General features: G+C 39.9%; 1 protein-coding gene across 1 annotated transcript in view; it reads right to left on the bottom strand.

The window, feature by feature from the left end:
• Positions 1-25,644, bottom strand: part of pkia (cAMP-dependent protein kinase inhibitor alpha) — an 89,389-nt gene extending 63,745 nt beyond the window's left edge. The window contains exon 1 of the transcript XR_007261987.1: positions 25,482-25,644. The gene's annotated coding sequence lies outside the window, so the exon portion shown is untranslated. The remainder of the gene's footprint in view (positions 1-25,481) is intronic.
• Between the last annotated feature and the right edge of the window lie 1,376 nt (positions 25,645-27,020).

Here is a 27,020-nt window from a genome sequence, read left to right on the forward strand (position 1 = left end):
TGTGTTCATCCAGCTGTACACCTTGTTATCTCAGATTCTCCAGCATTGGCAGTTCCTACTATCTCTGTAGCAAGTTAAAAGATTATTTTTTGCAGCGAAACAAATGATTTGCATAACATCAACAAAAATACTGTAATACATTGGTGACTACAGATAAATATCCATTATCTATTTTTCCAATTGTCCACCAAAGTTTTAATTGACAAAGTTCTGTGAGAGAAATTAAGATAATCTCATTTTCAATTTCTCCTCCTACCTGCATTATAAATCATCATAATTTCTGCACCATATTGTACAATAGAATTTGGGCACTCTTGACTATCCCCTGTTTCCGATGATCTACTTGAGATTCCTCAAGTGGTATTCACCATAAGGCTTTCAAAGTGGAACATTTAATATGGTTTTCTAAAATTGCATAGAATATCACCTGACTTACATGCAGAGATTTCAAAAAAGAATTTTGTATTCGGTTGGTCCCAGCCACAAACTCTATTCTCATGGCAATAACTCAATCCCTCTTCCAGACAACCATCTAAGGCTGAACCAAACTCTTCACAACCTTGAAGTCATACCTGACCATAAGTTAAGCTTCAGATCATGCATTCACATCAAGTCCCCCTGCTTGCACCTCGTAAAATTACCCAACTCTACCCCCCTCTTTACATCTGCTGCTGTAACACTCACTCATTGTACTTTCGATACTTCCAAACTTAACTATTTGAAGACCTCCTTGACAGGCATTACCAGGTTCAACCCCTTGTAAACATTATTTCATCCAAAACTCTGCTCCGTGTGCAGCTCACATTAAGTCCTATTTGTTCATTACTTCACATGTGCTGACTGATTTCTGGCTAAACAACACTTTGATTTTAAGAACCCTATTCTTGTTTTCAAATCCACTCATAGTCTAGTCCTCCCTGTCGATGTAAAGCCCTCCGGCTCTGTTACTCTCCGAGAGATCTGTGCTTCTGCAATTCTGGCCACATGAGCATCCTCCATTTTAATCACTTTCACCATCGATGGCTGTGTCAAGTCACTTTGTTCTGTAATTCCTGCTCTAAACATTTTCATCTATCTACTTCGCTTTCCTCCTTTAAAACATTTCCTGTTTGAAGGACCTTTAGATCATCCTTTTTACGCTTTTTATGGAATTGTGTCATATTTTCTTTGATAATGTACCTGTGAGATGTTTCACTACTTTAAAGCTTTGTATAAATGATATATAAATACAACTTCTTGTTGTTTTTCATTAAACACCAAAAAAGTGCTGAGTTCAATAAATATTGACATCCCTAGAAACTCCAGTTTGAAACCTATATACTAAATATTTAAGAGTTTTGCACTTGAACGTAAGACTTCAGTGAAACTTTGAATTGATATAAAGTTGGTCTTATCAATTCAAAAAAATTACATTGCAAGTTAATAGAAAGCTTTGAACAAGCAGATTACATTATAGAGTGTTTGAAGGACAGAAAGTCAATGTCCTTGAATCCTGTGGTGAATCTTTCCAGCAGTCAACAACAAGCTAAGAGCATGCGGTAGCATTCACTGGTTAGTTCCTGGTGTGACTCAATCATAAAACACTGTTTCAAATCACTGGTTGATATGTTACATTATACATTGGGTTAATAATGTTCAATACAACTAACACACATTAATAGATGCACCATGCGGATAGCAAATAGAGGCAGTTTTTCTCAACTTTTTGTCTTCATTTCTAATTGTTTTCTTGCATCTCTTAAGGTTACTGCAATAGCATGCAACTCAACGAAACAGGGAAGTAACTAATTTAGAAAGATGCTTAAGCCAGGCCTATATTAGAAGAAAGAAAAACTAGCATCTACAAATGATCATTCATGACCACATGGCCTCAAAGTGCTTCATAGCCAGTGAGATACTACTGAAGTATAATCACTTCTCTAACATTTGATATAATCTATGGATGCCTGGAAATTGGCAGGACCAAACATTTGACTGCCTGTAGCAAATACCAAGTATGGAGTCATGCAGGTTTTTTCACTGACAATGGCAGTGCCCTGTGACTGACTGTAGTCTGCCTTCGCTCCACTAAAGATTGGTCCCTTTTAGACATTGCATTTTCTTTAAGCATATGCAATGTGTTTGCTGCATAAACTGCTTACGCACTTTGCAGGTCTGACATAACATGTTGCCACAAACTGGTATGCCCACCTGCTTGAGTGTGCAGTGTTCCACCCTGTTACTGTCTCTCCCTCTGAGCTAAAAAGCAATGCAAGCCATGGAAGCTGGCAGTCGGTAACTGTGCACTGAAGAGCCTGTGCACTAAGAAAGCAATGTGACATACAAAGGCAGTCAGCCATATGTCAGTGCTGAAGGCAGTGAGTGCATGCTAAGAAGGAAATGTGAAGTGGATAGAAGTTAGCAGCCTCCAAGTGAGCACAAAGTGAGGAAATGCAAAGAGAGCAAGCTAAGATCCATAAGATGCTTCCTGTGTAGGTGATGAGTTGCACGTGAGTCTCTGTGCACAAAACAATCTGAAAGAATCACACAAGCTATAGCCGTAGCTGTGCTCCAAAGTAAAATGCTGAAGAGCTGAACTAGTGTCTGAGTTTGTCTGAGAGCAGACATGGTGATATGGTGAGTCTGGTGGTTTGCTCATGCCAATTTGTGTAGACTAAGAGTTGAGGAGCATGGTGACCACGAGCATGCGGGGATGTTGTTATGAAGAAACAGTTGGATGATGGTCAGGACAAGCATTCAGCGAGTTACAGCCTCCAGCTACCCGCACTGATTGACATATGGAGTCTCTGCACCATCTAGTTTCTTAGGGAAGGCATGGAGAATGGGAAGTGAGATATAACCAACATGAGTTGAGACTTTAATGCGATGCAAATACATGAAAAGAAAGTATTTGTCATTCATTGGCAAAATTCTGAATTATCCATTTAAAGTTTGAGGGGAAAAAAAGGGAAGAAAACATTCTTGACTACGAGATTCTGATTTTTTCATTCTCTCCCTGTTTTCCCCCCTTTCTCACTATTACTTATGCCATAAAAGAGAGGGGAAAATTGTACCAAAGAGTCTGTACATGGATATAGATATAAATTGGCAGATGGAGTAGAATGTGGGTAAATTAGAGTTTGTCCACTTCAACAAGAAGAGTAGGAAAATAGTATTATTTAAATGGAGAGAGACTGCACAGTTCTGTGGGATAGAGGGGCTTAGATGCCATTGTACATGAATCATAAAATGTCAGCATGCAGGTATAGCAAATAATTAAGAAGCCAAACAAGATGTTGGCCTTATCTCAAGGGGAATAGAGTATAATCGTAGGTAAAGTCTTGCTACAACGATACAGGGTATGGCTGAGGCCACATCTAGATTATGCGGTGTTGGATGTCTTATTTAAGGAAGGACATTCCTGCACTAGAGACAGTTCAAAGAAGATTCACTTAGTCAATCCTTGGGATAAAAGGGACTGTGTTATGAGGAAAGGTTGAGCAGGTTGGGGCTGTATTTATTGGGCTTTAGAAGAATGAGAGGTGACCTTATAGAGAGATGTAAGATTCTGAGGAGGCTTGGCAATGTATTCCCTGTGGGCATCTCTTGATGTTTTCCCTGTGCAGATTTCTTGACTGGGGGCATCATTTCACAAGGAGGGGTCTCCCATTTATAATGGAGATGAGGAGGAATTTCTTCTCTCACAAGGTTTTAGATGTTTAGACTTCTCTGCCACAGTGAGTAATAGAAGTCATTGAGTGTATTCAAGACTGAGTTAGACAGCTTATTGATAGACAAAGGAATCAAGGGTTATGGGAGTCAGGCAGGAAAGTGGAGTTTAGGCTCTATTAGATCACCCATGATCTGACTGACTGGTGGAGGAGGCCTAAGGAGCTAAAACACAACTCCGCTCTCTAGTTCTCATGTCCAAGCTTGGTGGAAGGCAAATTCTCTAAATTTTCTCAAAATTTGGTGAATATTAAGCGTATTTTCTATTTCAAATATCAACCTATTGCCACTGTTTGCCAAAGCATCCTTTGATCATCACAATACCTCATACAATTATTTGAAATCATATGTAATTCTTCTAAGTCTGTGCAATTGCAGATTTATAAGCTTTCATAGTTGTTATAACAACAATATTAAAAGCTCTAATATACCTAGAAACAAAATGTAAATGAAGAGTGAACAGATGATCTGCATCAGAATCCAGAATTTACAAATTTAAAACCATTAGCAAATATTAACAAAAAACACCAAACTGATGACTTCATTATACACATCATGGTCTCCAATGCTTGATATTGTGTTTAGGAGACAGCCATCAATTTTTAAAAAATATGAAACTTCCGAATATACTAATTTTCAGCTTTACGATGTTGTACCTACAATTTATGGTGATCGAGGCTAGTATTTATAACCAATATCCGGCACTAATAAGTGTATGTGATCTCTGTATTTAAATGGAGGATTTTACTTTTGATAATGTCTGCAATATTTTTCATTTGAAGGTTTTGCATTTATTGAAATTTTGGTGCACCAGGACTGGAGATGAGCTTAAGTAGCATCTGTGTACATTTTATGACTCATACACTGTAGCTGTATGTGTCTCACGCTAGGACCTTCTAAAAATAGCACCAGTCAACACTACTGGCAATTATTCCACAAACCAGTGACACAATGTAAAAGAATTAACAAATTGAACGATATAAGCATTTGCCATTTCAATACTTATTTTGACTAATCTTTCTAAAGCTGTTAGATTCCTTAATTGGCACTATTTCTGTTGAAATTAAAAATCAAAGAAATTACAGTGGTGATGGAGCTCAGTCAGTCCACATTGTCTATGCAGACCAGCTGTTCAACTTGGATTATGTACTCATTAATACAAATTCCCTCTCACTTAGTAGCTTTGACAGCTACCTTAACCAATTATCTTGTAAATTATCTTATCGTATCTTTCAAATCAGTTATTCCATATTCTCACAATCTCTACATTAAATATTCTTTTTCACCATCCCTCTTTTCTATTTTAATTTATTATAATAAAAATAAATAATTCAAAAGAAAGCAGCCCAAAACTAAACCTCATTTATATCGCTCCTTGAACGTAATAAAATATTCCGAAGTGTTTCACAGGAGCATTAAAAAATATATAAAATATCTGATAAAGGGATAGCAAACAGACAATAAATAGCTTGGTCCGAGAAATAGTTTCTTAAGGCAGTCTTAAAAGGAGGAAAGAGAGGAAGAGAGGGGGAGAGGTTTAGAGATGTAATTCCAAGGCTTTGATCCTTGGCATCTGAAGACACAGCCTTCAATGAGAGAGCTTAAAAAACAGGGATGCTCAAAAGGACAGAATAAACACAGAGATAACACAGTGTGGAGCTGCAGGAACACAGCAGGCCAAGCAGTAGAGGAGCAGGAAAGCTGTTGAGTCAGGACCCTTCTTCAGAAATGAGACCTGAGGGTTGCAGTGGGAGAGAGATCCACTGAGGTCTTTCTGGAGGGGGAGGATAAATTCTTCAGGGTAGGGATCCCTAGAAGAAGCTTCGCAGTAGGGTTATAACTCAATCAGAGATAGTAAGAACTGCCGATGCTGGAATCAGAGATAACATAGTGTGGAACTGGAGGAACACAGCAGCCAGAATGCAGAGGAGCAGGAAAGCTGTTTCGGGTCGGGATCCTTCTTCAGAAAATGCTCCTGCTCCTCTAATGTTGCCTGGCCTGCTGTGTTCCTCCAGCTCCACACTGTGTTATCTCTGACTTCAGCATTGGCAGTTCTTACTATCTCTGAATGAGAATTTAAGAGCTGTTGGTTAACCAGGAGCAAATGTAGATCAGCCAGCATAACGGCTGGCAGGTGAATGGGTACTGAAATCCCTTGGCAAAAGTCTGAAGAAATGTGCTCCAGAACTAGCCGCACACCTGGCCAAGCCACTCTAATACACCTACATCAACCGGCATTTATTGCCCATTGTGATCAATGATCTGCATATGTTCTGTGTGTAAGAAAAAGGCAAATCCAACCTGGTTGATTACTGCCATACCAGTCTACCCTGAATTGTCAGCAAAATGATGGAAGGGGTTGTCAATGTGCTAACAAGTAGCATTAGGAACAGGAATAATCTGCTCACTGACTCAGTTTGGATGCCACCACAACCACCCAGCAACTGACCTCATTATAGCTTCAGTCCAAAAACAGACCAAAGAGTAAAAACCAGAAATAAGAGCGACTGTTCTTTAAATCAAGGCATCATTTGATCATAAATGGAATTAAGGGCACCAGCAAAATTGCTGTCAATGGGAATCAGGAAGAATTGGAGGTTACTCATCTCAGCCCAAGCACACCTCCACAGGAGTTCCTCAGAGTAATGTCATAGGCCCAAGTCTCTTAAGCTGATTCATCAGTGGCCTTCCCTCAATTATGGAGGTCAGAAACAGGAATGCTCTCTGATGATTTAACAATGTTCAGAACCATTCTCAAATGCTTAGATACTGAAGCATACCCTGTCCTCATATACCAAGATATGGACCATATTCAGGCTTGTGCTGACAAATGAAAAGTAACAACTGCAATGCACAAGGGCCTGGCAATGACCATCTCCAATAAGAGAGAATCTAACCATGGCCCCTTGACCATCAGCATTACCATTGCTGAAATCCACACTATCAAAATTCTGGGAGCTTACCATTGATCAAAAACTGAGTTAGACTAGCCATTCAAAGACTGCGATTATAAGAGCAGGTGTCTTCTAGAGTGTTTTGGAGCTACATCCATCCAAGCAAGTGGAGAGTATTCCATCACTCTCCTGACTTGTACCTTGTAGACGGTGGGCATGGTTTGTGGAGTCAGGAGGTGAGTTATGTACTGTGGGATTCCTAGCCTCTGACTGGTTCTTTCAGCGCAGTATTTATATGTCTAGTCCAAATCATTTTCTGGTCAATGGTAACCCCCAGGATGTTGATAGTGGCAGATTAAGTGATGATAACGCCCTTAAATGTTAAGAGGTGATGCTTAGATTCTCTTGTGGGAGATGATCATTGTTTGGTACTTGTATGGCAATAATGTTCTTTGCCACTTGCCAACCCAAACCTGGATATTGTCCAAGTCTTGTTGCATTTGGCCATGGACTGCTTCAGTATCTGAGAAGTTGCGAAATGCTGTTGAACGTTGTGCAATCATTAGAGACCATCATTATTTCTGGCCTTATGATGGAGGGAAGGTGATTGAAGAACAGTTGAATATTGTTGGGACTAGGACATTACCTGAGAAAGTCTGGCAAAGATATCCTGGAGCTGAGATTACTGACATTCAGCGACTCCAAATATCGTCCTTTGTGCCAGTTATGACTCCGACTAGAGGAGAACTTTTCCACCTGAGTCCCACCGACTCCAGTTTTGCTCAGGTTCCTTGACATGACACTCAGTCAAATGTTGCCTTTATAGCATTTGCAGGACAGTGACCTCTTCAGACTTTTTTCCATGTTTGAATCAAGGCTATTTTAAGGCCAGGATCTGAAAGACCCTTACGGAACCCAAACTGGGTGTCAATGAGAAGATTATTGCACAGGGCGGCACAGTGGTTAGCACGGCTGCCTCACAGCACCACGGACCTGAGTTCAATCCTAGCCTCGGGTGGCTGTCTTAATAGAGTTTGCACATTCTCCCCATGTCAGCGTGGGTTTCCTCTGGGTATTTCAGTTTCCTCTCACAGTCCAAAGATGTGCAGATTAGGTGAACTGGCCATGCTAAATTGCCCATAGTGTCCAGGGACCTATAAATCAGGTGGATTAGCCATGGGAAATGCAGGGTTACAGAGATAGGGTAGGGGGTGGTGAGTCTGGGTGGTATACTCTTTGGAGAATGGGTGTGAACTTGTTGGGCCAAATGGCCTGGTTCCTCACTGTAGGGTTTCTAGGTTCAAGTTCTGTTTGATTGCACTATTGAATACACCTTCCATCATTTTACTGATGACTGATTGTCAATGGAGTGGTGACTGCCGTGTTGGATTTATCCAGCTTTTTGTGTATGGGATATATCTGGGTAATTTTCCACATTGCTGGGTAGATGCCAGTGTTGTAGCTAGAAAAAGCTAAAGGTTAAATCTTACAATAAATATCTACCTCCTGATGGTTTCAGCAAATGAGCTGAAGCTGGGATGAGATGTGAAAGTGGAGATAGACACTTTTTGTCCAAAGCTAAAATCAAGGGTTCATTATCTTAAAATACAATATCCATATATTTACTTCATTATTTTGTTTCCAAGAAAGTATTTCCTGGAGTGACCTGCAAAATCTTGCATCTAAACTGATCTGAAATGATGACTGTGGCAAAAGTCATTAATACACCTACAACTTTTGAAAGTCTTATTTTTCTGTATGAAGATATGGATCACTAAATGAGACACTATGGGCTGAATCTTACAATTTTTGATTAAGTCCAAGTTGTGTTGAATTTCTTGGAGTATATGGCATCATAAGACCTATTGAGTTCTCTTGCTGCATCTTACCAAATTAATTTGCCTCATTAATTACCTACCACACCTCTATGTAGTCTCTCATGTCTGATTTCTGCCCCATCTTACCATATGTTGCTCTCAAAATTATTGGCCATTCAGCAAATATCCCAGAATTCACTCATGTCCCTGCTGTCAGCGCCATATTTAAAAGGCCATTTTGCACTGGACAAGCTCTGTGAGTCCAGAGCAGCTCTGCACAGTCACTGACATTTGCTTCAGACTTGACAGACAGAAGGAAATTGGCACCTTCAAGGCTCATGGCTGTTCCACTCTTGCTTTTCCCTGGAATATCTTTCCCACTTGTACTCACCCACCCCAAATGCAGGCATCATTAACTCTGTAAGCCCTCTGTGTTGCATACAGAGGCACTGCCCCGCTTGGACCAAATTAACAGCTAAGCCACCTACTATCATCTTCCATAATACCTGCTCCTCCCTCATTCCAGGAAGAAAACAGCTCAAAATACGACAGAAGGAATCAAATGACATGCTGTCTATCATCCAGTTCTCTGCATCCCTTATGAGGAGAGAATCCTGACTCTATTGCCCTGGATTGATATCGGTGGATGCCCTTGCCTCACTATGTTGGGATATCCTGAGCAAAGGTTATCTCCCTTGACTTCAGTCCAGCCTCCTGGCTTTGCGTCTGTGCTAAACGGAATGGCAAGATGGCAGTAATGTGCATCTGGTTAAATGGGCAAAGTGCAGGAAGGCATGGCAATGCAAGGTCAGAATGCTGCGAGCATCCTGGTAGGGTCAATGTGAGTTATCGCTATAACCAAGTGAGGAGCCTGGGGATGCAGCTTGGTTTAACCCATGAGCTGGGTGTGTGTCCCTGAATGCCCAGGGTCCTTGCTACATCACTAGAATGGCAGTTGCCTGTGTAGCCCAAGGTGCAGCACTGAAGAGCAGAAGTATCCCGTAAATGGATCATAGATGTGCCATGAGGGTTCTTACAGGCTGGAACATATCGAATGCCAAATGTGATTCTGCCACACGTCTCACCATAGGCCACATTGTCCAGACCCCTATAATATTCTGCCTAATGTCTCATGAAGTGTTACAGAAGAAATCTAGCATCGTATGCATCACATAAATAGTACTACTCCTTCACACATCATTGCAGTAGGAAAAATGGACACTACCGAAAAGAAACAATTTGCATACACGCGTGTTACTTTGACATTAGAATATATGTTGATTGCACTCTGGAAGGACAAGTATTCAAAAGGTCTGTAGAGCTGGCACAATAATAAAAGGAAAGACTGGTAAACAAAATGCATTCTAGTGTTAAGCCAGAATAGACTGCTGGTACAATTCCAAGAATTTTTTATTGTCCTTTTGAAGCCGCTAAAACCCAGTGGGATATCTTTCCAGTTTTGAGACACCTCTGCTGTCTCATCCTAAAAAGCACAATAAAGAGGCAATTTGACTAGTATTAATTCTAGTTTTTCTGTGCCCTTTTCCTGCACTTTATCTTTCCTAATATTTATTTTAAACTGTTGCAAATAATTATTTCTGATTTATGATGAATAATTCCAGTATCTGAGAAAATATTTCATCCTTCGAATGGTGACCCACACTCTGTGCCACTCGATCATTGATCCGTCAACCAGTAGAAACATAGATTCTTTAATAGTTGAAAACAATATTTCACTATTTATCCTTTTAGCAGCTTTTATAATTTTGAAATCCGCTTTTAGACATCCCTTTAACCTTTCAAATTCATTTTTAAACCCCTTCTTCTTCAGCATAACGTTTCATTTGTAATAGAATTTTAATAAACTTCTCCTGTACTTAAAAGCATATCCCACTATGTGGGCATAAGAACTGCCTGCCTCACTCCAGCTGTGGTCTCATCATTGTCTTGTACAAATTCAATGCTATGTTCTTGCCTTTATGTTCAGTGCCCCATTTATAAAACACAGAGCCTAGTTAGCCTTTATTGTAGTTTTTTTTAATCAATGCTCACACCTTTAAAGATCCCATGAGGTAGTGTGATCTGGGAAACAGTATTTGTTCCTTTTCTTTCTTTCCCTGATGCCATGATTTCTTATCATTTAAGACTCAAAATTTGATGCAGCTTGATAGCTGTCATCATTGTTAACAACAGATGGCGAGACCCTACCCACCATCAATATCAATGCTGCCGCATTTCAAGGAGAGCTTCAGAGTATATTTGAAGTACTTTTGTTGTCCTCCCAAGCAACATTGGTCATTTGAGAACTTAGAAGACAGGACCTGGTGAGAAAGCCATTTTTCTACCAACAAGAAATGGTAATATTCCAGTGCTACAACTCTTGCGATGAAGAACATTCTAAAATGTCAACAAGTATCATGTTCAAATGGTTTTTGGTTAACCATAACTGTGTCCCAATGTGGTAACATATTTTTGATTACTTTAAGTTAACTTAAGTAGACTGTAAGCATCAAAGTTATGGCTGTAACTGGATATATCTTTAATGTGACCAATTCCCCTTTGTTTCCAGCTTTCCTTGATTACCTTTCTGGAAAATTTTGAGACAGGAAATACTTAGCTTCCAGCTCTGCATTGGTTGAAGCCAAATTTCTGGATTTACCTCAAACAAGACTGGAATAAATTGTACCATGCTGCTCTATTTGAATTCATATTTTTAATTCTCTTTAGCCATCAACCTTTTTCTAATGTCTTATGCATTCACATGTAAACACAATGGTCCTGACTCATTCATAGGAATTATGCTGAATATAGATCAGCGATGATGTCGTGGAATGGTGGAACAGGCTCTGTAAGATTTTGACAGTAACACTAATTTTTAGGGTCATATGCTAGTTTAAAGTAACATTTTAGGATTTGGCTTAAGTTATTTTTGAAAATAGTTCAGTTTGAATTTCTGTGTGAGACAATTAACTTAAGTCAGCTGCCTGTGTGGCACTGATCTTGCCAACTTCAATGACCTGAAAGGTTATTAAGCGTCTGTTTCTAAGAAATTGTCTCTGTGTTATTTATATTAGATGCAATTCGAGGCTTATTGTCAGATTTAAAGAAACAAGAAAATTTAGCACTTTGACCAACTCCTAACTTTAAACAGAAAGTATATTTTTAGTGGGTCTTATACTTTTAACTGACTTGATTGATAAACTACATGTAGAGCGAAATATCTATATTTTAAAAGGATATCTGATGTACTACCAGAAATGTTTGTTTTTAATTGTTTCAGTATTCCTCAGATGGTTGAGTGAACGGTTTATGATCATCGACATCATTGTTAAAAGGATCTACTGTTATTTGTGGAATTCTCTATATCGAACAGGATGTGTCATTTATCCACACAATGAAACTCGGGCCTGGGGACATGAGAGTTGAAGATTTGTTTATCCTACATGACTCTAATTCAAAAACTAAGGTGACATTTAATGACCTTTACTTTATGCCATTCAAAATAATTGATTGAAGCATTTCCTAATGAGGAATCAGTGGCTCAGTGCTGCCTCACAGCGCCAGGGACCCGGGTTCGATTCCACCCTCAGGCGGCTGTCTGTGTGGAGTTTGCACATTCTCCCCGTGTCTGCGTGCGTTTCCTCCGGGTGCTCTGGTTTCCTCCCACAGTCCAAAGATGTGCAGGCTAGGTGGATTGGCTGTGCTAAATTGCCCGCAGTGTTCAGGGATGTGTAGATTAGGTGGGTTATAGGGGGATGGGTCTGGGTTGGATGCTCCAAGGGTCAGTACGGACTTGTTGGGCCAAAGGGCCTGTTTCCAACTGTAGGGATTCTATGAACAAAAAGTCCTTAGAATTAGGAATATGGACTTGTAACCTGGTGTCTTGTTGTAGCGTCACCATGACTTCTGTGGCATAACACTTGTTAGGTCCACATTTGGAGTATTGTATGCAGTTTTGGTCACCACACTACCAGAAGGACATGGAAGCTTTGGAGAGAGTACAGAGAAGGTTCACCAAATTGTTGCTGGTCTCAAGGGCATCAGCTGTGAGGAAAGGTTAAAAAGACTAGAATTGTTTTCACTGGAAAGATGGAGGCTGAGAGGAGACCTGATAGAGGTCTATAAAATTATGAGAGGCACAGATAGGGTGGATAGTCAGAGGCATTTTCCCAGAGTTGAAGTTTCAATTACAAGGGGGCACAGGTTCAAGGTCAGAGGGGGAAAGTTTACGGGACATGTACGAGGAAAGTTTTTCACGCAGAGAGTGGTAGGAACCTAGAATGCACTACCAGAAGAGGTGGGGAAGCAGGCACATTGAAGACATTTAAGAGACACCTAGATGGGTACATGAATAGGGAGGGAATAGAGGGATATGAATCGAAATATGGCAGGTTTGTTTTTAGATTAATTAGGGCACAATGGTCAGCACAGGATTGAAGGGCCGAAGGGCCTGTTCCTGTGCTGTACTTTTTCATTTGTTCATTTTTTCATTAATGATTCTTCTGAGACACAGTTCAATACAATATGACTTCGGAGCTGAGAGAAGGAAGGCATCGCCTATTCTGGCAATGTTCAAGGTTTCTTGAACCCTGAAGGATTCATCTTGCCTTCACTGCTCGTTGTGTTAAGTATTTTTGGAATGTTGCTTAAAAGTCTATTTGATTCACAAATACTGATTGTTTGTACCATATCATTGAGAACCCCATTGCCATAAATTAAGAATTTGGAACTGTGAGCTTATCGGTACAAGAGTTTTTACACCTCAACACTCCCTCTCAATTTGACAGGCCAAACAGCCCACTCCTGCTCCCATTCCTAAGGGGCACAGGTTAAGGATACAATTAGCCAGTCTGCAGATAGCCAATCTGCCCTTGCCTTTTCCATTGTGGAGTACCCACTATCTCCGGTAAGCAAGGAAGGGAGAGTCAGGAGGCCACACTTGTGGTAGTGAATTTCATTCACCTGGTAAGATTGATAACTCTTTTTCAATTTTAAATAAAAATGAAGAGTCAGGCCTGACATGAAACTAATCACCCTTCAACTTAAAGCCTTGTTAAACAGTAGCCGGGTAAACAGGATAATCTGTCAATCATCTGAATGTAGTTAGCTCAATTGATGTTGATGAGTGTAGCAGGAAGCTAAATCAGCAAGTGACTCATCAGAGGAGCTATGTAAGTTACTGGTTTTTCAAACCACACAGACAGTAGAGCCATAGAGTTAGGGAACTGTGCCTGAGTAACAGCAGATGGGGGTGGGACAGGCAATTCAGTGCACAGAGGGAAAAGTGATTTAATCAAGGTCTACAGCAGCTAATAAAATTTATCAGTACTAGTAAAGATTAATTAATACTTGTAGGAACTAATAGTATTAAGAATCTTTTTGGCAAGCAGTGGCAAGGTTAACTAATAACTAAAGAAGTGACAGAGTTCTTTCAAAATGAAAATGCATGTCCTGTGCTATTTGTAAACTCCAGGATGTTTACATGTCCTGGAAAAGCATTTGTTGTCAGCTAAAACAGCTCAAATTCTGAAATGGAACCTGAGCAGAAGCTGGCATCACTGCAGTGCACCCATGAGGCTGACAGCTCTGTGGATAGTACATTTATAGATCTTAAGCATGCTAAAAAGAGACCAGAGGTTGAAGATTTTCATTGTGCACTCATCAGAACTAGGACATGCATCTTTTTTTTCCAAGTCTGTTTTTATGATTTAATACAGAATGAGAAACGAATTCTGATTGGTTGGGCTGCATGTTGCTTTTTACAGTTTGCGAGTCAATGGGACATACAACATACAGATATCAAACCACCTGCCCTGTTAACCATTCACTGTTGGCAGCAGGGTGCCCATACTCAACCAGACCACGTTTACAAGCCTCAGCAAGTACATGGTTCATTAGATGTATTCTGCTATTGGAGAATCATTTATTAAATAATCTGGACTGTGCTCAGAATTACAATGGAAACCAGTTAAACTTCATCATCTGGGCTCACAGTGTGATGCATTTGTGTGTATTAGAAGCTATATACAAGTACTAAATACCCTGTATAATATAGATAAAAAGGATTTGCACATCTTACTTTTAGAAGAGGGTAACAGACAGCCAAAATCTGCTGTAACTCCATGCCCATGCCCACACCCTGACCAATCAGAATTTACCTGCCTGGTCTGATGGTTAACTGATCTTGCTGCATCTCAAGATGTTTTAACCAACATCCTTTTCCTTTCGTTCTATATAAAATGGTGCCCTTTCTTCCAAGTCTCTTTTGTATGTCCTAGTTGAGTGTAAGATGAAAAGCTTCATCCTCCGATCTCAGGATCATCTCAGTGAAACCTGTGGACAAGGGCCTAGAGGTTCACCTAGCAGAGTTATCATAGAATCCCTGGAATGTGGAAACAGGCCATTTGGCCCAACAAGTCCACACCGCCCCTTCAAAGAACATCCCATCTAGACCCAGCCCCCTACACTTTCCCTGTAACCCTGCATTTTGCACTTCTAATCTACCTAATTTACACACCCCTGGCAATTTCCCATAGCCAATCCACCTAGCCTACCATCCTTGGTACACTATGGGCAATTTAGTATGGCCAATCCACCGAGCCTGCACATCTTTGGACTGTGGGAGGAAACCGAGCACCCGGAGGAAACCCACGCAGACACGGGGAGAATGTGCAAACACCACACGGACAGTCGCCCGAGGATAGATTCGAACGGGGTCCCTGGCGCTCTGAGGCAGCAGTGCTGCCCACTGAGCCACCATGCCGCTCCTGCTATACGTTGACAGTTCATAACTGTTTACCTGTAGCTACATTCTACTTAATTGCTGTCAAGAATAATTCTTGTTAAGTACAGAAACCCGGGCTGTGTTTACTGTTAACCTGGGTCTAAAAGGACAGGTAAAATAGGGGATTTTGCAAATTTTAATGAAATCCTTAACTATTGTGGTGACCCTGGAGATAGTGGGACTGGATTTCCAGTGTGCTAACCCAGTGAATCATAATAAGGGGGAGATTGAATGGGTGACCACCAGACTGTTCTTTTTGACTATCAGCTAGTAAAGGTCTGTACTGAATACAAAATAAAAACCGAAAGAACTGCAGATGCTGTAAGTCAGAAACAAAAACAGAAGTTGCTGCAAAAGCCCAGTAGATCTGGCAGCATCTGTGAAGAAAAAATCAGAGTGAACGTTTCGGGTCCGGTAAGCCTTCTGCTGGACCCGAAACGTTAACTCTGATCTTTTTTCTTCACAAATGTTGCCAGACCTGCTGAGCTTTTCCAGCAACTTCTGTTTTTGTTTCTACTGAATGCAACCTGCTCTCCAAAGAGTATTCAGCTTTGAATACTCACAAGAATGATGGTTTATCTGGGGAATATAGTCAATGACTCAGCTGCACACGGGGGTACAGGGAAGACTGGAAAAATCTTGGGCTAGGTTATTTGAAACAACCGGCGGGGGGTGGGGGGAGAAACTTAAAATTAGAAAGCAGAACCTCAAGAATAATATCCCCAGGTTATTCCGAGTGGCATATGTAATGAGTATAAAAATAAGATAAGAAAAATGAGTATGAAAAGTCGGTGCAGGAGTGAGGACTTTAGATTCGTGGGACATTGGAACCAGCTCAGGAGAAGATGGGACTTGTACAAGTCAGATGACTTGTTACCAAACAAAGACAGGAGTGAGTTCCTTGTGGGACATTTGCAATTGCTACTGGGGAGGGCAAGGTATGGAAATTGAAGATAATATCAGAAAAGAATGGCAAGGTACAGAAAATATTAGGAGAGCTAGATAGCACTGGAGGACAGAAAGGAATTTAATGGATTGGGTCAGGGTGAGTGACAAAGTAATGAAGTTTAAATCATGGTTATGTGCATGTATGTGGATGCACTGAGTGTAGTAAATGAAATTAGTGAGTTGCAGATGCAGATTACCATGTGGAAATATGATTTTGAGGCCAAAACTGAAACCTGGCTCAAGGCAGGTCAAAGAGCTGGATGTTAAATATTCCTGGATACAGGGTGCTCAGAAAAGATGGGAAAGGATCAAAAGATAAAGTGGTAATAGTAATGACTGAGAAGAAAACTGGAGAAAGAAGATGACCCAGAAGGGCCAAGCACAGAATCGATTTAGCTAGATCTAAGAAATAAAAATGGTATGATTACATTGCTGGGTGTAGTGTACAAACTACAAACTAGTGGAAAGGAGGAAGAGGAACAAACTGACAAGAAAGTTACAGGGGTCCAATAATTAGTAGTTATATTGGGGACTTTAATTATCTGAATATACACTGGGATTGTAGTTGTGCAATAGTCAGAAAGGAGCAAGAGTACGTAAAATACATTCAGGAGAATTTCTGAAAGCAGAATATGTCCATTCCAATAGGAAAAGGATGAACTTCTACATCTGACTCTTGGGAGAGAGGTGGAGCAAGGAGAAGTGTCATTGGGAGAGCATTTGGGGGATTGTGATCACTGTATCATAGGTTTCAGGAAGATTATGCAAAAGGATAATGAACAATCAATAAGAATAATGAATTGGGGAAATGTAACTTTAAAGGGGTACAAATAGATCTGGGTTGAATTGGAGTCAAATGTTGACAGCAAGGAAACATAGCTGAAAACAGCTTCCTTCAAAGATTGTATGGTTTGTGCACTGTCTACGGTACATGGTGACCAAATAACAAAACATGATGGATGTTGTTACTTTGTTATTGTTGATGTTGCCCAATTAAAATTAATGAGAATTTTTTAATCGAGACGCAACACTTTTTCTATTTTTAAGCATAATGGGTGGAATCTTACAAGTCCCTGAGTGATGTGGCCTATGGGAAGATTAGTGGCATAAACAGGTGAGAATTTTAGTGAGGCAGCATCTCAGGCTTTGCTCTTAGTGCTTTTTTGCTTAGCACCTACGAGCATGTTCATACCATCCACACCTTGCCACACCATGCTGTTAGTGTATAGATGCATCAGCCAGAGCCAAAGGCTATCAGTACTGTCATATTGATGCACTCTTTTACATAGACACACAGAAGGGCTACTTGTCAAGCTTGTCATGAGGAATCTGTCTTGGGTAAATGGGCATCTTTTTGAATGGTACACCAGGATATCAATCTAAAATCTCCAATCAACTATGATTAACCAGTAAAGTTAAGGGTAGCATCAAATTAAAAGAAACAGCAAACAACATGGCAAAGGTTAGTGGTAGGCTGGAGGATTGGGAAGTTTGAAAACCCAACAAAAGATTACAAAAAAGGGAGGGAAAAATAAACTTTGAGAGCAAACTTGCAGGTAATATCAAGACAGACAGCAAGAGCTTCTTTAAATATATAAAAAGGAAGAGAGAAGTCAAAAGGCTTGTTGAATAGACACTTTGTATCCATCTTCAAAGTAGAAGAAACTATTCCAAAATTATTACACAATCAAGGGGCAAAAGGAGGAGAGGTAATTAACACAAGATGGAAAGCATTCTAAGATATTAAAGGAAGTAGCTGCAGAAATAATGGATGCACTGGTTGTAATCTGCCAAGAATCTATAGATTCAGGGAAAGTCTATGCGACTTGGCTCCTTCCAGGGATCTGTGTTGAATCTCTCAGTCGTCCAATTACAAATACATCAGAGCAGTGACTGATACCATCAGTGTAAGATGACACTGGTTCATTTTCATTTCCCCATGATGAGTGCTGCAGCCTGGGCAGTAGGATTCAGAAGTGAATCTGGTTTCCCTGGGGTACAAGTGCTATCGACTGCACACACCTGTGGCTCTGAGAGGGCCATGCCACAACACTGCAGAACTCATCGACAGGAAGGGCCTTCAAAAGCCTAGCCTTCAGATGATCTGGTATTGCCATTACCACACCTGGAGATGTGTGCCCACTACCTGGCAGCTGCCACAGCTCCTATATTCTGGGGCACTCTCATGTTACCTGGTAGGTTTTGATGGTCCAGATGCCTTACAAGGCTTGTTACTGGGGTCAAGGAATATTCAGTGCAATCACTGCTCATGATACATTTGCAATCCCCTGGTCGATGCAGGACTCAGATATAATAATGCCCATGGTTCTATCAGGGCCATGCAGAGGCAGACATTAGAGTTCTTGAATGTGGTTCTGCTGCTTGGACCAGTCTGGGAGGCCCTCCAGTAGGGGGTCTACACATTTGGAGCATGCAATGAGGCGATGTGATTGATGCTGAGGAATTGATGAAGCAGTCTTCCGGGGGCGGGTGGGGGCGGGGGTGGGGGGGGGAGGTGCACGCGATGCAAGGGCATTGCATGGCAGAGCTCAGCTACATCATGTGCTAAATACCAGAAAGGACTGACACCGGAATCCACTGGAGGAGGCTGGATGCAGCAGACCAACACGGATTGTAAAATAGTCATCGGTCGTGAGGTCAGGATTTGGTTTGCATTGTGGGGTCAAATTGCAACCTCTATTCGATGACCAGTATGGGAACATCACACACAGGCAAATGACAAAATGTTGGTACCCAGTAGGCACTGAGACCAGGGTAATGGTAACCTACAGAAATCGTTTAGATTGTGTGGCCTTGTGGTTGAGCACCAATGGCGTTGTACTGAGTGAGTGCCAGCTACGAACAACTTGATTTTGTTGTGTCATGGCATTGCTGGTGAGATTGGCAACACTCGTCTGGTTGTACAGCAGCCCAGTAATGATGGCACACCACAAGGGATGTTGATCTTTTGGCAAATATCTGTTGAGTGGCAAGTGGTAAGATGGGTATACAATTGGACATATCAGATGCAATCGGAGTGGGTATGTAGTTAATGAGGTGAGTTTGGCTGGATACGGCAAGAAATCTCCCTAGGCCTCATGGAGAAAATCTTCCAAAACAACTCAAGTGAACCCACACTTAGCTGAGAAAGGTAAGAGTCAGCTTAATGTATGAGCTACATTTTCAAACAAAAGGCAAAACATATTGTCATTTCTGTACAATGAATGTACTTCACTATTTATAAATTTATTCAATAATATGGGAAAAATTAGCAAATTTGAAATGAATTAATTTTTGAATTGCGAAATTTCTTAATTTTAAGGCACATTAAAAACACCAGCAGTAATTCTATCCAAGTTGAGAAAGTGACCACTTCCCTTTAATTTAAAATGATCTTTTTAATGAGATAGCTATTCTGACATTGATGAAAGGAACTTTTCATTTTGTTTTCCTTGAACAGGATAATAGTTTTCAGTTACTGTAGTCAACTGATACAGCTCATGAGGTTTTAGGAAAACTCTATGATTCAGGTTAGAATGATTACAGTCTATTTTCATTCATCTGTTTTGAGAATATGCATCCTGCAACATTTAACTATTAAATATGTTTTGCAATTTATGTACATACCATGATTTTGAATGATAGAAATGTGTTTTCTCTGTGTTGCATGTATTAAAATGGCTGTTTTTGCTAAAACTACCCGTGATGGCTTCTGATTTAATTAGAAATCTCTCTCAATTGCATAATTGGTAAATTTACAGGAACTCTGGGTACTTTCAGTGCAAACACCTTTCTGTCTCAAACGAGTTAAAGATATTCAGATCATTTCTGTGCATTTGTTTCATTTTATTTGAATTAGTCATGGTTGTACAATATATCACCTGAGGGATATTGTGAAGATGTCTTTCTTTCCCCAAGAAAATAAACAGCTCAAGTAATTGGTTCTTTAGGATATAAAATATTTGGAACATCCACTAAAAAGATTCCGTATTGAATTTATATGTTTACTTTTGGATATCACTGAATTTGTATACAGATTTGTTTGTTTGTTTAGGCCTGGATGTGTCTGCCATAATTTGCATTTATTAAACCTAAAGTATCATTTCATTAGATACCAGTAAGGACTGACACCTGGTGCCAGAGCCAATGATGGAATCTGAGTTACATTACTTGCGCGAGGTCGCGAGCGAACTGCATGGATTTCATTCACATAACAACACATTTGTGGGACATGGTTCCCAAGCTAGTTGAATAAGAAAATAATTTTTAGAATGATTAAAATGCTACATAATTGCTTTGACAATACAAAATTAGGTGGAAAGGCGGGATGCGGGAGGGATACAAACAGTTTGCAGAGAGACATTAGTAGGTTAAGTAAGTGGGCAAATGGAGTGTGATGTGGGAGAAAATGTTTGTTTTGGAAGGGAGAAGAACAGAACAGAATATTATTTAAACTGAGAAAAACTGCAACAAAAAGGGTCTTGTGCATGAAAAACAAAAAGCCAGCACACGGGTGCTGCAGGTAGTCAGGAAGGCTAATGGAATGTTGGAGAGAGATAGTAGGAACTGCAGATGCTGGAGAATCTGAGATAACAAGGTGTAGAGCTGGATGAACACAGCAGGCCAAGCAGCATCAGAGGAGCGGGAAAGCTGATGTTTCGGGTTGAGACCCTTCTTCAGAAATTGAAATTCAGAATGTTGGCCCTTTATTTCAAGGGGGTTGGAGTAAGAGTAAGGAAGTCTTGCTGCAACTGTACAAAGAATTGGTGAGAACACATCTAGAATATTGTGAGCAGTTTTTGGCACCTTATTGAAGGAAAAAATATTGTTTCACTGGAGGCAATTCAGAGAAGGTTCACTAGGATGATCAGGTACGCAGCAATTGTCATATGACAAAGGCTAAACAGGTTGGGACACAACTCTCTGGAGTTTAGAAAACTGAGAGCTGATCTCATTGAAACGTATATGACACTTAAGGGGCTTGATGGGGTACATGGTGAGAGAATGTTTCCCCTCGTGGGAGAGTCTAGGTCTAGAGGGCATAGTCTCAGGAATAAAAGGGGGCACCAATTTAAGGCTGAGATGAGGAAGAATTTCTTCTCTCAGAGGGTTGTGTGACTTTAGAAGTCCTTACCACAGAAACATTAAATCAGCTGCTGCCATTCCCTTCTTTGGGACTATCCCATGGCAACATGAAGATGTACAGCTTGCAAACCCCCCACTCCCACTTCTGCCTTCTGCTGCTATTTTAGGACATGCCAACTCTTGCTTCCTAGGTTGGTGAAATCCTAGCCTAGTAGTTGCTGCGAAGTTAACATCCCTTCATGGAGCTATAGAATGAACAGTACAGCACAATACAGGCCCTTTGGCCCACGATGTTTTCCAGATGCTTTCCAGGGTCAGCCAAACTAAATCACCAAATATACAAATGAAGTATTATATTCACTGTCTGAAATACAAATGCAACAATATGTTTGTATGCATTACACCATTAAGTGTGATGCTTTTAAATCTATATAAACTAGGAAATGCCTATGTAAAAATGTTCGATATTATAAAGATATAGAAGTACTGAATCAGATAAAGTTATTATTTATCCACAGATTGTGCAGAATTTGTTCTGTCTTCAATTTCTTCAGCATGAGGGTGGTGGCCAACCTAAGAAAAGTTAAATTTTTGTCAATTTTTTTTTTGTGGCCTTCATTTAGGTAGTTAAGGAAACTTGAGATAATATTCAATTCCTCCTGCCCACGCGGCTCAACTCCAGCCAGCTACAGATGACTCATCTGACATCCTCGCAGCACCAGAAACATTGATGTCTGTGTTGCTTTTGAACATGTCATACAATCCTGCAACCTCCTGATCCATTCTTAGTTGTATACTTACCCATATATTTAATTTATAAACAACATAACACTTAATCAATAAACCAGTTCTTACGGTAGGTGTGTGTGTTTAGGCAGAATTTCATTTAACTTCCGAGATCATCTCAGGTTTCCTGACTTTGCACCTAAGCCCTTCAGTGTACTGCACTCCAAACTAAACAGTTTGCATCTAATTTATTCATATTTATGAACATGACAAAAAACTTGGATCACATCTCCTCTCAATTATCTGTTGCAAAACCTTAGGCTGTTGGTCTCATCACTTCAGAATGTGAAATGCCAAATCAGAATGCTATACAATGGACAATAAATCAACTGCTCAAACTTTAGAGTTAAAATAACCTTCATTGTTTTAAAAATTAAATATTTTGTTAGCCTTGATGTCAACTGTTTAATATTAATAGAATACAGATGAAAATAACAAATTTACTTTTTCTTCACCTTCACTGAAATGTTTAAATCAACCTACACACTTCTGGGCAGCTGGGATTTGAACTAGGCCTTCAGTTAGAGACACTGCCACTGCAACAAAAGAGACTCTGCTAAGTTTGATGTATCCTACTTAAATACAAATTATCTTTAATAAACATGTTGGTTTCAGCAGATATTTAGAATTTCATTTAAATGCATTAACCTCTGGTTCCATCAGAAAGTACATCATTCTAGAAATACATTTATCTTATTCATCTTCAAAATAATTGATACTATGCATAATGTTCTTGGTAAAAGCACTTCATTTCATTTCAGTAGCTGAAGAAATAGAACCATCTTCTTGGCGTTCTACAGGTAACAGTCCAAGATAAGCCTTTTCATTTATTATTACCTTCCATTGCTCGGCCAGTTTGCAATTAAAGAATTAATTTACTGTTAATTTCTTTAGTCCTAAACTTCTTTCATCTGTCCTTTGGATGATGGAATCAGAACTGTGGTCTAGCGTAATGGTGCAGGCAGGCAAGCTTCAGAACCCTTTGTCACTATTCAGTCAGAGATGTTTAATTGTGTTGTTGGCCAATATTCTTCTCTCACACAACATCAGCAAGAACCAATTACCTGGTCATATTTGAGGTTGTTAAGATTTTGTGAGTATTTGCTTGCATAACAGTCGATGCACTTCAAAATGTAATTAATATGTAACAAACATTTTTTCATTCCACAAAGCAAGAATTATTTCTTAATCTTTAAAACATTATCAATCTTGTTCTAAGATGCCTGTAATTTAATTTGCTAGCTATCTGTCAATATTAATTTGTCTGCTTCCTAATAGATTTCAAGCAAATTTGTCAGGCTGCCCTTTGGCTTTCAAAGCTATATTGACTGTTCTCTAACGACTCAATGACCTTAACATTTTTATTGGATATTATTAATAATTTCTTAACTGTTTTCTCTAGAAAAAGATAAACAGATCATAATGATCCAAGTGTTCAAGGGTTCGATCATGAGGACAGGTTGCATGAACTTGGCTTGTATGCCAGAATACGAAAGATTGAGGGGTAATCTAGTTGAGGCTTTTAAAATGTGAAAAGGATCTTATATGCTGTAGAAATATGCCATTTTCTGTGGAAGGGAGATTAAAAGACAAGGAAATACAACCTTAAAATCACAGCTAAGCAACTTAAGGAGAAAAATCAGGTAGCATTTTTCCAGCTATAAGATAGTAAAAATATAAAATGCTGTCCCAAAAGGCTGCAGGTGCTGAGACAATTAGAGCTTTCAAGACTGTGATTAATGGCTCTTTGTTAGCTCTATATTTCTTAATACTCTGACCTAAGTCAGCAACAGGGAGGTGAGGTAAAGATCAGCCATGGTCTAATGGAATGAGGGAGCAAGTTCTAAGGGCTGAATGGCCTCCTTCTTTCCATGTGTGTTTATAATTCCCTGATTCATACTTCATTTGAACTAAAAGTGTAACATTTAATACCTCCAGTCTTTGGTTGGAACTCCAAAACATATTAATTAGAGCCAGCGAGGCTCTGTTTTATAGAGTCATAGAGATGTACAGCAGGGAAATAGACCCTTTGGTCCAACTTGCCCATGCCGACCTAAATAAATCTCGCCCCATTTGCCAGCATTTGACCCATATCCCTCTAAACCCTTCCTATTCATATACCCATCCAGATGCCTTTTAAATATTGTAATTGTACCAGCCTCCACCACCTCCTCTGGCAGCTCATTCCATACATGTTTTCTCATAGACAAACCAAAATGGACAGAAAAACTCAGCAGGTCTGGCAGCAGACCTGCGGAGACAAAGCTGAGTTAACATTTCCGGTCCAGTGATCCTTCTTCAGAACTGAGTTTTTCCAGCAATTTCTGATCGTGCTTCTGATTTCCAGCATCCATAGTTCTTTGTGTTTTTTTTTTGTTTCTCGGTTTTCTTACAGTCTTAGAAATAAACAGCTTCATTTTTGGGAATGATAATATAATTGACGTTACTGTATATGACCCTCAAATTATTCTGTTTAGGAAATAACAGTGATTTTATTTGAGTCGTGAGCTGAATTTTTATTTACATTTAGGAACTATAATGCACACCTGCTTTGATACCGAATAAGGATAAAGGAAACCAGTTTAGCAAACTGCCTCCTGGTTCAGAAAATTAGAGAAGATATGTGGGATCTGTTGACATATTAATCCTTCAACAAAACTAAGTATTTTATCCCTTACCAGCTATGGAAGTCCAGTAAGTCATAAATTAATTCCAGAACAATCAAAATGAGGATTTTATACAATAATACTGTTATTGCTACACTTTATGAAAAAAATTGACACAGAAACATTTTGAACTCTCAACAGGGATCATTCAAAAAGTATTTTTTAATACTGATTTATATTAAAAATAGCAAGCTTCAGATCAATGTATGTATGCATTAGGCAGATTATTTGCTACCATTTGGCAATTAGCTGAAATACCATTCAGTGGGTAGGTTACATCCTTTCCCCAAGCCATAATGCATATTGTAAAAGCCCTTTAATACTTTCAATTCGGAATTATGGCTGGCTCTGAGTGGCACGGTTTTGTTGTGGCTCGAGAATGACAGATATAACAATGTCTAATTGGTTGTGTGTATCTTGATACATTTACATTCATAGCTAATATTGCAATAAAAAGAAATACAGCTAATGGACATAGAAAGGCACTTTTTGACAAGCGAGCTTCCCAGCTGCCCACGGTAAAGCGTGTATTATCTCCGAGCAGTTCGACACTCTTTGTGCTCTGAAACAATAGTCTGCCCTTCAGATGTTTTGCTGCAAAACCACGCCTTTTCTCTCCCCCTCCCCAAAAAATTCCAATGACATTGTCTAACGGTATCCTTTGCAAAACAGGAAATTATCACAGAATGTAAGGCAAGCACTGAATTGTCAGTTTAATCGCCGCTTAAAAGTATCTGGATTCACTTAGTGCAATAAAATATATTTCTTTTTAAAAAATTACATCCTCACTTACCCTTCTATGGAAAGGTTAAATCGTGCGTATGGTTCAAACCATTCCGGATATTTTGTTGACCTAAAAGTCAGCTGCATACATGCTCTGCTATTCCACCCGCAGCTCCCTTTGCTCTGGATGGTATTACAGGGTATCTATGTTTGGCAGCTGCACGACTGGGTTTCTACATGACATCATGTGGGATTCAACCACTCTTTTCAGACAGTGGGGCTAGCTCAACTTACAACATACAATTCAATTCTTCACGCTAGATATGTCTACAAGCCACTAGGCGACAACGATAGAGCACAATTTTGATTTCCTTTGTCTCTTTTCACAACTTCGTATTTATACCAAAAGATATGCGTTTTTTTTAACACATACAAATATTTGCCGTCTTTCGTTAATGGCATCGGCCGTGTGAAATCTCTACTTTGTTGGAAGAATAGGAGATTGGTTTCCAAGGAGGAAGAGAATGTGTGAGACTAGACCAACCAAATGTTTCGTAGACTGTTAGTTATACGGGAATGTTTAACTTTGTTGACAGCAAATCAACGAGTTAACACCTCTCTCTGACTGCTTGGTTTTTCTTCTGTGGGAATGTCACAATATCACAAACTGCTGGATCAAGATGAAATGAACACAGATCGTATCTTCAAATAGAAAATATTATTTTGTAATTTTACAGCTTAAGTGCCTTCAATCTTTTTTCCCCCGACTAACACATTTGTTGTATCATTAAAGTAGCCAAAGAAATTCATCAAGATAAATCCAACTTTTTCCCAGATGCTATCAGTTCTGAAGAAGGGTCACTGGACTGGAAAGGTTAACTTGTTTTCTCTCCACAGATGCTGCCAGACTCGCTGAGTTTCTCCAGCAACTTCTGTTTTTGTTACCAATAAATGGCTAGTCAAATTGTAGCAATAACTATTCACCCCCTATTAGCAGCTCTCCTTCCTCCCCAGCTCACCATTATCCATTCCTTTGTCTGACAAGCTCTGTTTTATCTCTCTCTTTCTCTCTCTCCCTGGGCTCTATCTCCACCTACTACTACTCCTCCACCCGCCCCCAGCTTCAGCATATATAGCAACCTTTTCCTAGCTACAGTCAGTTCTGAAGAAGGGTCACTGGACCCAAAATGTTGATTCAACTTTCTCACCACAGATGCTGCCAGACTTGCTGAGTTTCTCTGTATTCGTTTCAGATTTCCAGCATCTGCAGTTCTTTGCTTTTTTTTGTAGCAATAATTTTATTCTGCTTTTGAGATTGTTTTGATCAGTGCGTTTAAGAATCTCCAATCTAGACAAAGAGAAATGTCTCCTCCCTGCTTAAAGGCAGGTATGAGCAACAAGGTGTGGCTCCACCATGGCTAGGGCAAGGAGGCAGGTCCCAATCCAGCCCAAGGCTCTAGGCCCAAAATGTCAGCCTTCCTGTTCCTCTGATGCTACTTGGCCTGCTGTGTTCATCCAGCTCTACACCTTGTTATCTCAGATGGAATGGTGATTGTATTCCAATACTGCTGGTACTAATCTGATCCACATGGATGGTGATGGAAGAGGC

This window comes from Rhincodon typus, chromosome 4, assembly GCF_021869965.1.
Source record: "Rhincodon typus isolate 14 chromosome 4, sRhiTyp1.1, whole genome shotgun sequence".
Lineage (NCBI taxonomy): Eukaryota > Metazoa > Chordata > Chondrichthyes > Orectolobiformes > Rhincodontidae > Rhincodon > Rhincodon typus.